Below are 12,634 nucleotides of genomic sequence, written 5' to 3' on the forward strand. Positions count from 1 at the left end.
ATCGTGTGGCAGGTCCACGTTGGCGTTCGGCAGAATCGTGGTGAGATTTGGTGCCAATGTGACATCACTAAACCCCTTTACACGTTACATCAAGTTATGAGCTCTGGCCTTTTTTTCGCATATGTCGACACTATGTTTAAAGCGTCGTCGAGCCCGAGGGTAACGTGGCAGGGCACCACGCGTTTGTACCATTACAGAGGAGTCGTGTAGGTATCCTTGAGCTGAATTTCAACCTAATGCGTCGCAATGGGAGACAATTGTGGGGTTTCGACAAAGTGATGCTTTAATTCTATTGTGCAGTGTAGTAACGATTCTTCAGTAGGTCATAGAATCACACCATATGTACTAACTGTTTTTTGGGTATTCTTTCCCGAAATATGTTCTACAGCTCCATTACGATTGTCGATTTGATTATGATTTCTGGTTTGTGGGAAAGATTCTTTGTTTCTCTTTAGTAATTCAAACTGTTGCTTTTTAATGATAATATCGGAGAGTTCTTGCCGGCTCAAGGATATTCCTTTTTTGCTGTCGTTCTGGAAATATGGAAGAAATCTTGTTTTTAATCTGTTTGTAATTGATTTGGATGCTTTTGTTTTGAAACGCTTTTTGTTGATTGTGTTTCCACAGTTTTGACAAACTGCAGAAATTAATTATGTAAATCGTTTTTGTATAATTTCTCTTACTTTTTGATAACTACTATCAGTAGTGGCGAGTTTATTTTCTAATGTACGTTCAATGTTCTTCTCAAAGAAGAGCATGTAAAATCAACTTACAGCTCTGTTTTGAACAATATGTAATTTCTGTATAATGATCCTTCTGCTGGTTCTCTGGATGGAACAGCTAAAACTCGTAGTTAATAAAACGCTTGTTTTGTAATGTCTAATTTGTGTTACTTTATTTGATATCTGTGCTGATACGGAATGAGAGAAGTGAGTTCTGAATTCGCCATTCCTTGTGTTTTTTTCATTTCGTTACACTTTTATTAGTGATAAATCACTTTAGGTAAAACTTACAAAGTACGTCAGTGAGTCACTCGGTGGTAATTAGAGTCCATTTAGAGTAAGTTACACCGTCGGAGGAGGATGTAACAAGTAAAATAAACAGTTGTGCATTAGCTGAAATTAATTTTCGTTTCGTTCCTTCTTCATAAAATTCTGTTGAGTAGTTTGAAGCTGAAGAAAGTCTATTTCTGTGCTGCGTTGGCAGCTGTCTGTGAATAAGGCTGAGTCACCGGGGAATTGGACTGCGTCTAGTACGTCTGAATGTTCGGACGCGTGCACCAAACAGGAAGAAGGTGGGAGAGACACATTTCCCAGTTCCAGCGCTGAGACTTTCGCTGATAGCGGATGATTCACACGGGTGCTGTGTGTTGTTAGGTAGCCCACTCTGTGACTCATTGTACGAGTTCGTAGAGCGTACACTGCCAATGTCATATCGTTAACGTGGTCTCAAGTAATTTGCCACTGTGCAATATATCTTATATCCCTCGAGAAAGTTCTGTTACAGTCTTATCAAAAGTAGGGAAGAAGGAAGAATTTTGCGGATGTACTATGCTTAGGACAATATATTATAGCTACAGTCAGAGTGATGCGAATACTGGTAAGAAAAGCGTTAGTATCGGGTGTGGCTGGCAGGGCTGAGAAAAACAGATACAGTTTCACATCAGAAATCTACCATCGTTTGTCTTGGGCGGATTATATCCTAAACACTTTTGTAGTGGGCGACTTGTCTCTGTGTGTGCCTTCAGAGAACTCTTTGTCAGCTTACAAGTGAGCCTGCCTAAGGGACACACTCCGATTTTGATCGTCTTTCATATGTTTTTATACGTGCCCATACGGCCGTCAAAGATGTGAAACACCCCCTAGAAAAAACTGAGTTTGATATTCCTGGATGAATACTGTTGAATCGGTAACGCACATGAATAAGAAAAAAAAGTTTTATTTAAAAGTTGGTTACAATGGTGCATCCAGACTTGTCGAAAAAGTCATTTTTTTCGGAATGTTCTCTCCCCCATTATTTTGTTTTTCGTTTCGACGTTTTCAAAAGGTATAGCATCGTTAATACCAAATTCAGTTATATATGATGAAGTGGTATTCCAAAGACACGTTTGTTAGAAGAAAGTCAGAAATTCTCCATATCAAAGTACATTCAGCAGTTTTTGACTCGAACAGTTCTGCGCCTTTCTCATTATAATACAGATTTACAAAAATATACAAACATTTTCAAATATAACATAATTAAATCTGAAATGTTGCAACTTGAAAATAAAAAAATACACCAAATGTAAAAAGAAAGCACAAATACAACACAAGATATTTCGTGAAATTAAAAGAAATATATATATTTCTTTTGATTTCATGAAACACACACACACACACACACACACACACACACACACACACATATATATATATATATATATATATATATATATATATATATATATATATATGTGTGTGTGTGTGTGTGTGTGTGTGTGTGTGTGTTTGTGTGTGTGTGTGTGTAATATACATTCAAAGCGCATTTATCTGGGGAAGACTTATGAAAGATCCAATATTATAGCTGACACTGAAGCGGACGCATACTGGGGTCACATACAGCGTTATAGAGATATCTCTAGCTTATTTCTGCCAAATTCTTCTTTGGTATTCCAATTCTTCATATGCAAGTGAATTTTGTATTAACGGTGCTGTACGTCTTGTTTTAGTCAAATGTCGAAATGAAAAACAAAATAGTACGGGAGTGGGAGGGGATTTAGAAAAACAATGACGTTTTCGACAAATATGGGTGTACCGTTATAGCGTACGTTAAAAACCATACAGTTTTTATTTGAAGATTTTTTGTGTCTGCTACCGTTTCGATGGTATTCATTCAAAAATATTAAACTCAATTTTTGTTATGGGGGTGTTTCACACCTTTAACAGCCGAATGGGCACATACAAAAAATGTGTCTCTTATTTTGCTCTACACTACAACATATTCACGGCAGATCAAACTCGAAGTGTATCCATTGGGTAGGTTTATTTGTTAGAACAAGTATTAACTAAGGAAAGAAATAAGATCTTGAAAAATTCTATAATATGTTAGCCGAATTTCCTATCCGCAGTCTTATGAACCTAAATTAAGTATTTAGAGTCTTTCTAAATGTTCTAAACGTCTAGTTAAATTTTCACATTCTTAGTCAGACTCGATTGTGTTACCCTGTGTCAGTGAATTCCAACCTGACCTCTGATTATGATGATGAATATAATTATAATTACACATTGAGTAACTTTTGACGCTACTGGCGAAACATTAACTAAACAGTGCATCACAAAATTGTCAATTTCTATAGCACCAAAATTTCGCGCATCACGTTTCCGTAGCTGAGATGAAGAACCTACTGTGTTGTAATGGTGCTTCATTGAATGGAGGCTGACTCGATTTTCTGTACTGGAGAAAAAGAACATCATTTGTGGCTACCGAGGAGAGAGACATCATGCTGTTCAGTTCCTAATGACCATACTGTCCACCATAGTTCTATATCAAGTATCTTGATAAAAGTAAATGAATTATCATGGCACTATTGGCTGGGAGACGGGAAGGTATGGATTCCGTCTCCAAACTACAATAGTTTTCAGATCTCGTGGAATGCCACCTTCCTCATCCGCAATTGTGATTAACGCGTCTTAAATGTTGCCCTTGTCCGGTGCTCGTTGTTAGCGTCGCTAACGTTTGGATAACGGGGTCCCGGGTCGATGCCCGCCCGAGGCAGAGACTTTCGTTGCTCGAGGATTGGGCGTTTGTGTTGTCTTGATCATTTCATCTCATCGTCATCACAAAAACGAGCAGCTGGCCGCAGTGAAGTCCGATAGAAAGACTTCCGCCAGATGGCCGAATAACGCCGGTCAGTAATGCCGTAAGATCATTTCATTTTGTTGTAACTATTGAGTGCGTATGATAGTGATGGGAGCAAGTAGAGTGCCGTCTAGTGACAGAGAGTGAACCCCGTGCCGGCACGTAGCATGCAGCACCACGCAACTCCCAAATACTAAGTCTCTGTCATGAGACGGAGCAAAAAAAAGCTTACGATTTAACGTAGACATTTGGCGCACAGTCTGGTAACAAAGGAACTGTATTCCACCATGTGTCTGTTTCTGCCCGGCCAAATACGGGTGAAGGTTGGAAAAAAGAATCCATCACCAGCGTTGAAACACTTACAGATGACTGGAAAGCCTTTTCACTTGCACGCAGTAATAACTATGTTACATAGGCGTGTCATTATCTCACAATGGTCCCTATTAGTGAATGAAATTGCGGAAAAAGTATATCGTTGTTGTTTGTGTACATGAATAGCATACGAGCACAGTTACCGTACGAATAAAAGAAAGATGCTTATAGGCTTTCAACGGACAATTAATGGTTGCAACGTGTTTTTTTATGCCTGAGCAAGCCGTTCTGTAAACGTCAGCTTCGCTTAATGAACAGCAAGCAGTAGGGGCGATGCACTCGTTGGAAGTGGCACTGAAGCGAAGCAGCCATACCCGTCACGTGTGCTTGTAAGCTCGCCGCGTGCCGCCAGCTGCGCCTAGTATCACACATACGCCCCCTCTCTGGAAAAGAGCTATACAGAGAATATGGAAGTGAATTCGGAAGAGGAAAGTTCAATCTGGCGAGCTGAGGATTGACACAGACATTAATTCTTGTTTGTGTTCTAATCATGTAGAAGCAACTGACAAACTAACCAAGCTTCCGATGGTGAAGGCTAACACGTGTCTTTGAGGTGTAACTGTTAAAGAATGTAGGCTCTAGAAGACATAGCAATGTTGATCCTCGATGCTATTATAATTATACTGACTAGTGTATATAACCTTGGAATAGTTTTTGTTGGATGTGTTCAACAGCTTTGATAAATCTTAGAAATGATATTTTTAACACATGAAGCTGTTCAATATGTATTTCTTTTTTTAATTATACGACTGATTTCGGTCAGAGGCGTTTTCCCAGCACCTGTTGTACAACATTTTGGAGACAGGACAAGGTTGAAGCAAAAGGGATATTTGAAAATTGTATATACAAGGACAGTAACTTTGTTCTCGAAAGAACAGTTACTGTTGATGACCGTGCAGCTTTTCCCTGGAATAAATGATGACTAACTGTGAACCTCAGCTGCCGACAGGTGTTGTTGATATACCCCGATGTGGACAGCTGAAAATGTGTGCCCCGACCGGGACTCGAACCCGGGATCTCCTGCTTACATGGCAGACGCTCTATCCAGCGCGACTGCAGGGACTTATCCCTTGCACGCCTCCAGTGAGGGCAAATGTCTATAAGGTACAATACATATGTAGAATTGTGGACCGTTGGGAATGTGAGTTTCACGGGAGGCGTGCAATGGGTAAGTCCCTGCAGTCGCGCTATTCATCTGTGTCCTCGGTGGCTCAGATGGATAGAGCGTCTGCCATGTAAGCAGGAGGTCCCGGGTTCGAGTCCCGGTCGGGGTACACATTTTCAGCTGTCCACATCGAGGTATATCAACAACCCCTGTCGGCAGCTGAGGTTTTCAGTTAGTCATCGTTTGAAAATTGTACTACGATGTACACAATACACCGTGTAGTAAGATAATACACAATACTTCCAGTTTTTGTTATTAACGCGTGTCACATGCATGTCGTAAAACAGTTGCCAGATTATAACATTTGTCAGTAATATTTTGTTGTGATGGAGTGTCAAACAGAACTATCCCAAGAATATAAAATGAATTGGCAATGAATTGCTATTATGACCAGTATTCGCTTTGTAATACAGTGTCACGAAAATTTCAAATACTTTTTTGTCGGTTGTTCATTTAATACGAAATCTGGATCTTTTGCATAATGTGAAAAAAATTTCAATCTCTTCCGCGAGCACCGTACATCTACCTTTCTCTGTTTTGTGTAGAATAGTAACACTGATTTCCATCTTGTCTAATGCATGCTTTTCATCCCTTAAATGTGTTACAAGGACGAAAAACAAGTAACAGACAAAATGGAAAACAGTGCTACTATTCTACACAAAACAGATAGAGGTAGATATATGGATCTCGTGGAAAGAATTCAAAATTCTTCGCATTATACTGAACAACGAATTTAATTTTAAACGAGCAACTTGAACAGCAAAAATAAAAATGTATTGACAATATTCGTGATATTGTATGACAAAGATTATACTGGTCCTAACAGCAATTTTTTGCCTTGTCATTTATATATTCTTTGGATAGTTGTGTAATGGAAACTCCATGCATGTACCTTTTCAGAAAAAAATATTATTTACAAATGTTATATTTTAACAACTGTTTTATGAGAGGTATGTGACACCTGTTATTAACAAAAGCTGTATGTATTGTGCATATCTTACTTAATTGCGTGTTATATATATCTGACCACAATTTTCAAATATAGTTTTTGCTTGAAACTTGTCCTTTATCTATAACGTTGTACAACTGGCATTGGAAAATCGTGTCTGACCGGAGCCGGTCGTACAATTAAAAATAAATCATTCAACAACTTCACGCATTACAATATGTCATTTCTACGATAAACATGCAAGTTAGTTAACGGAAACTATTTATCGTCGTAAAAGTTGCTTAACTTCTCCTATAAATAATCCCATCTCACATTGAACAAAGATGTTCACGATGAGTTACAGTTACTGCCAGTACCAAGAATACTCGGAGTCTTACTCTCCACACACCACCGTAACTTAAACCTTGAAAATTCTCACAAAATCAGCGCAGTTTCGTACAGGAAATGATGGCTACTGTTCGTGTATTGTACAACATTTTAGACCTTTCATGAACGCTAAAATTGTGAAATATTTTCTGCAGAGTTAGAGAGCGCTATAAAAAACTGTAGCCAGCACACGTAATTTTAATGTTGGCATGTACTCGCATATATTTTCCCATTGAGATTGCTTGCTCTAACTAACTTTATTTGCCATTGCGACAGTCCGCTGTCACCTGATGATGAACTCAGAAATGACGATCTGTTAATAACTAAAAAGTGTGCAGAACGTCAATAATGTGTTTGTTTTTTGTTCTTTTTTTGGATGCGTGACTGCAATGAGTGTCGAATTACTTGTAGTCGCTGATGATTTTTGTAAAACAGTACCTGTTTCATGTCTTACGAGTGACCAGAAATTTTCTTTCCGTAGAAACCAACTAATTTTAAATTTAGGGAAAAAACCTAAGGCTCGCAAAAGGAATGACTTCGGGTGTCGAATCGTTCTTCGTATTCTGTGTTTTGCGTGTTATAGAGTTTCACAAGAAAATGTTCAAATGCGTGTCACTTCCTAAGGGACCAAACTACTGAGGTCGTCAGTCCCTAGACTTATACATTACTTAAACTAACTTACGCTAGTGACAATACGCACCCATGTCCGAGGGAGGACTCGAACCTCCGGCGGGAGGAGTTTCACAAGATATTTTGGAACAATGGCAATAGTAATAATTATGGCGGATAATTGAAATGATACATGGTATCTATACATGATATCCAACGTAAGTTCGCCTTAGACCAGTAGTATTTAAGAATAGCACGTGTTCGCCGTGTTTTCCCTGGTAAATAGCAAGATTTTCCTTGCGATGTCACAGTTCACCGTAGAAGTTATCCTATTGGCTGTATGTTGTTCTGTTTGTTGCCGTTTGCTGAGTCAGCGCAGCGTTAGTCATCGTCATAAGTGCTATTATGTGGGCCACACGGTAAACACGTATAGGGTTGCTAAAGCGGAAGCTGTGCACGGCATTGCCACTGCCCTACCTGGACATGTTCTGGCGGCCGTACACACTCAAATGCATTATTTTGATGTTGTACGCCAAACTGTCATCTAAATTGGAAGGAAGCTTTAATCTACTTCCAGCAATCCGTGGATAATACCGTAGTTCAAATAAAATGCTTCAAATGGCTCTGAGCACTATGGGACTTAACTCCTGAGGCCATCAGTCCCCTAGAACTTAGAACTACTTAAACCTAACTAACCTAAGGACATCACACACATCCATGCCCGAGACAGGATTCGAACCTGCGACCGTAGCGGTCTCGCGGTTCCAGAACATAGCGCCTAGAATCGCTCGGCCACCCCGGCCGGAAAATACCGTAGTAATAATTTTCGGGTCTTAATCTTTTGATTTCCTAGTATACAAAAAAGTTAGTATTGTAATTCCATACAAGACACTACTTTTTCTCTCTCTACGCAAGACTGTAAAAGTGTGTACCTTGTGGCATTGTCGATATTACACAGTAGCTAATTTCATGTAACTTTGAATGTTTCATTCTTTTATTTCTCAAAGTAATTTTCTAGTCGTAATTTTGATAAGACTCTCATAAAAAGTGTTGATGTTCCATAGTATAACACCAACTGTATCTCTCAGTCTTCATCTGCATGTTCAAACATGATCTACAAATATTGTCCCTATGTTATGGTTTTTACCCTTTCAACAAGAAGTTAAATTAATAGCACACTGACAAAAGTACATATTTTGCTGAAAGATATGCGGCTGAAAGAAAAATAAATTAAGAAAGTATTTTATAACATCATTTCGATATTCATAAAAAGTTGTTAAAAACTGTACGCTTTATTTCTTAAACATGTAAATTTGAACCACGAATTTCATCCCGTAAGTATTTATTTCCAATATTGCTTACATCTGTTTATAATATCCTGGAATATATTCTGATTTAAAACATAATGGCCTGCCTGAAGCATAACTGACCTTTTCCATTGAACTAAATATGGATCTCGGAAACATCTATAATGGAAAACTCTGCAATGCCATGGATAGAGGAAACCAGGTTGATTTATTGTTTCTTGACTTACGAAAATATTTTACTGAGCTACCATAACGACGCCTTCTAGAGAAAACACGTTCTCATCAGATACGTAATGAAGTTAGCGAATGGCTCGAAAATTTACTGTTAGAACTTTGTACTGCATGGAGAGTCATTTAGAGACACTGAATTGTTATCCGGTGCGCCTCATGGGAGTTTAACAGGACTCTAGTCGTTCATACTATGTGTTAATTACTTAGCGGATAGCGTTGATTACAATCTTAGGCTTTTCGCATACGATGAAGTGATCTATCGGGGCAAGTTGCAGTAGCAGCCAGTTACATCTCAACAATCAGTCAGGATGGTACAAAGACAGACGGCTAGCTCTTAATGTAGGTGAAAACAAAGTTGAGCGCTTCACTGTAGGTAAGAGGAAGTTATCCTTTGATTACATCACAGCCAGAGTCACAATGTAACAATTTACAGAACTATGGAGTTGAACCACCCACATAGGCTCAGTTGTAGGTAAAGGAAATGGCAAACTACGATTAATTACCAGGATATTGGGAAACTTCAAAAAGAGATCGCACACAGCAGAACACACACATGTGTATCCTGCTCAGGCATATGAGTGCCGTATCATGTCGGACTTGCGGAGATCATGTAAAGAAGGGCGATACGAATACTCTCTGGCGTATTTGACTGGCGAAAGGCAGCTCGTTTTGTATTATCGCGAAACAGGAGAGAGAGTACCACGGATATGATACGCGAATTGGGATGGCAGTCATTATAACAAAGGTGCTTTCCGTCGCGACAGGATCTTTTCGTGAAATTTCGACCACCAAGTTTTTCTTCCGAGTGCTACAATATTTTGTTGACGTCCAACTACATAGGAAGAAATGGCCATCATGGTAAAATAAGAGAAATCAAAGCTCGTACAGAAAGATTTAAGTGTTCGTTTTCCCCGTGCGCTATTCGAGAGTGGAACGGTAAATAAATAGCTTGAAGGTGGTTTGATGAACCCTCTACGTTTGATTGTGAATTGCAGAGTAATGATGTAGATATAGATTTTGTACGGTATGCAGCAACAGTAGCAGGTCGGAAGTGGTCCCTTAGTGTGCTAGCCTACATGTAGGTGTTACTTGCTGCTCCTGCTGATGAGCGCCCATTATCAGTGCTGGAGCTTGGCACTTTAATATCTTCCCGTCGCCAAAGTGTCTTAATTGTAACTAATGTGTATATAGGGTGAGTCACGTAAGACGCAACACCCATTTTATTTCGTGAACGGTTCCAGGCGTGGAAATGAGATTTTCGACAAATGGTAGTATGCTAAGGGGCACGTACTTTACTACGTAATAGAGAGTCTTAACTCTTGTGTAGAACGAGATAGTGAAGCAAGTATGGTTTTTTTAATGGAACCGTATATTTTTCATAATTGCATTCAGTAGCTGTTGGAGAGATAATTACAGTGGTACAGAGCTTGTTAATATTGATGCTGAAAATTTTCTGAGAAGTATAATAAAACTGTAAAGCAATGCGACGAGAGTCGGCTATTGCGATGTAAACAACGCCTAGGAGAGCTCTTACGCCAGACGAAGTAATTGTTCAAAATGGCTCTGAGCACTATGGGACTTAACATCTGTGGTCATCAGTCCCCTAGAACTTAGAACCACTTAAACCTAACTAACCTAAGGACATTACACAAATCCATGCCCGAGGCAGGATTCGAACCAGCGACCGTAGCAGTCGCGCGGTTCCGGACTGAGCACCTAGAACCGCGAGACCACCGCGGCCGGCGAAGTAATTGTATGCAGCAAGACAGATCTACGCTAAGATAAAACCACATTCCCTATACGACATAGAAACCAGGTCAGCTGTGGTATCTGTATGTGGAACTAAGGCATATGTCAGCTTCTTGCTTATCAGATGGGGCTTAGGAAAACTATTTCAGATGTGTGTACGTTTCCAGGTTTTTGTGGAATGAAGGAACTATAGTTTCTTCAGGCAGTTTTCAATTTAAACCGTAACTGTTGCTGCTTACTTTTCAAGCTAAAACAGAAACGTCTGTCATTCATACTTCAGATAAACAGCCTTCTTTAAGGGAAAAAGGAAACTACTGTATTAACTTTATTACAATGGAAAAAAAGAAAAAAAAACATGACCTGTCTTTGCCCGTAGACACCTGAATGCTGCATAAAGTAAACAACCTGCTGTCGGACAAATGTATCTATATATAATACTCGAAATTGTAATTAGACGGAATACACGTAATATAAACTAAACAGTTTAATGTCACCTACAAAATAAGTACTTTTTTTAAAGAAACATAGTGTTGCACTTAAGAATGTACTTAAATTGTTTACCATCGACCACAAGGCATATTTGCGTTCGCCTTTCGAGAGACAGATGAACAGATGAAAGTACATTGAATGATATGCCGTTGCATGCTATGGCGATTCGACGGCGCCGCGCGGTGTGGCCGTGCGGTTTGACGCGCCATGTCGTGGATTGCGCGGCCCCTGCCACCGGAAGTTCGAGTCTCCCTCGGGCAAGGGAGTGTGTGTTGTTCTTAGCATAAGTTAGTTTAAATAGTGTGTAAGTCTAGGGACCGATGACCTTAGCAGTTTTGTCACTTCGGAATTCACACACAGTTGAACATTTTCCTTAAATTTTTATTATTTATTCGACGGCGCATATCGACTGGCGCAGTTGGGGGTTTCATGATAGATTGCATCTTTCAGTGTTCCCCATAGAAAGAAATAAAGAGGAGTGAAAGGGGAACTGGCCGACCACTGTACTGCAGCATTCCGTCCTGTCCTACGGCGAGGCAACACAACACGGGAAGACTGAGTTGAGAAGCCGTGGTGTTGGAACTATACACACTGTCGCTTATCCGGAGGTATCTTTTCTAGAGGAACATATAGAATGTTCGTAGCAAAGTGTGAATAGGTATTTCCTTTAAACACGCCTAGGTTGAAGGGAGGTGTCACAATGGAATTTTTTGTGATGTAGTACCATACGTTTGCGCCCCAGAGACGTTCGTGTTGTACCGGACATTGCTTTTCATTCCTGTTTCGTTGCAAACATTGTCGGAGAAGAACTATAAAGATTTTGCCTCCTACGGGTTGTAATCTCCATTTGTAACCTTGGTCGTCCATACATAATGCGAGACTAATACCTTATTATCGGAACCTAAACCTTATTTCGGCGCTCACGTCAAAACAGTAATATTTTAGTATAGCCCATAGCGTCCAAGTAATGCAGCCATTAATTATTTGCGTTTGGTAACCGGTTGGGGTTATGCTACCATCCTCAGAATAGCTTGGTATCCGCGGTAAGGCGGCAGTAGTCTAATAGAGACTGACTGGAGGCGACTGATACCTACCAGAAGATGTTACTTCGCCGATGCTGCTCCTCACCGTGGATATTCAAGTGGTAAGAGAATGGCTGATTAACCGAAACAGGTTATCAAACACGAATACTGAACTCTTTTAAGATCGGTGTTAAGGACAGTGTTTCTGCCTGATCAGATCATACCGTAATCGTCATTGTCGTCACCACCATCATCATCATTGGAACTATTCTCCGTTATACACTGAATAATTAAATACTCAGTATACATTTACACTGTCATTTCTATCCGTCGTTCCTTAGTTGCTTATGACAATACAAACAGCCCTTCATTTAGTTGCGTTCGTAGACGAACCACGTCTCCAAGAATAAACATAAATGCAGTCGTGAGATTACTCGTTAGCTAGCTGCAAGTTCTACTTCAGTCTTTGAACGCTTACTAGGCGACGTCAGTACTGCATTACGTTCGGCATACACTTATTTGCGGCATTTTCAAACTA

At 39.8% G+C, this 12,634-nt stretch overlaps 1 protein-coding gene and 1 non-coding gene across 2 annotated transcripts in view; both read left to right on the forward strand.

Annotated features, from left to right (window-relative positions):
- LOC126471341 (ras GTPase-activating protein raskol) overlaps positions 1-12,634 on the forward strand; it is a gene marked incomplete at its 5' end in the record, with an annotated part of 695,914 nt that overhangs the window by 506,960 nt on the left and 176,320 nt on the right. The window lies entirely within an intron of this gene.
- Positions 5,410-5,483, forward strand: Trnat-ugu (transfer RNA threonine (anticodon UGU)). The gene has a single exon. It is a non-coding gene; the product is annotated as a tRNA-Thr (tRNA).

Source organism: Schistocerca serialis, chromosome 3 (genome assembly GCF_023864345.2).
Source record: "Schistocerca serialis cubense isolate TAMUIC-IGC-003099 chromosome 3, iqSchSeri2.2, whole genome shotgun sequence".
Lineage (NCBI taxonomy): Eukaryota > Metazoa > Arthropoda > Insecta > Orthoptera > Acrididae > Schistocerca > Schistocerca serialis.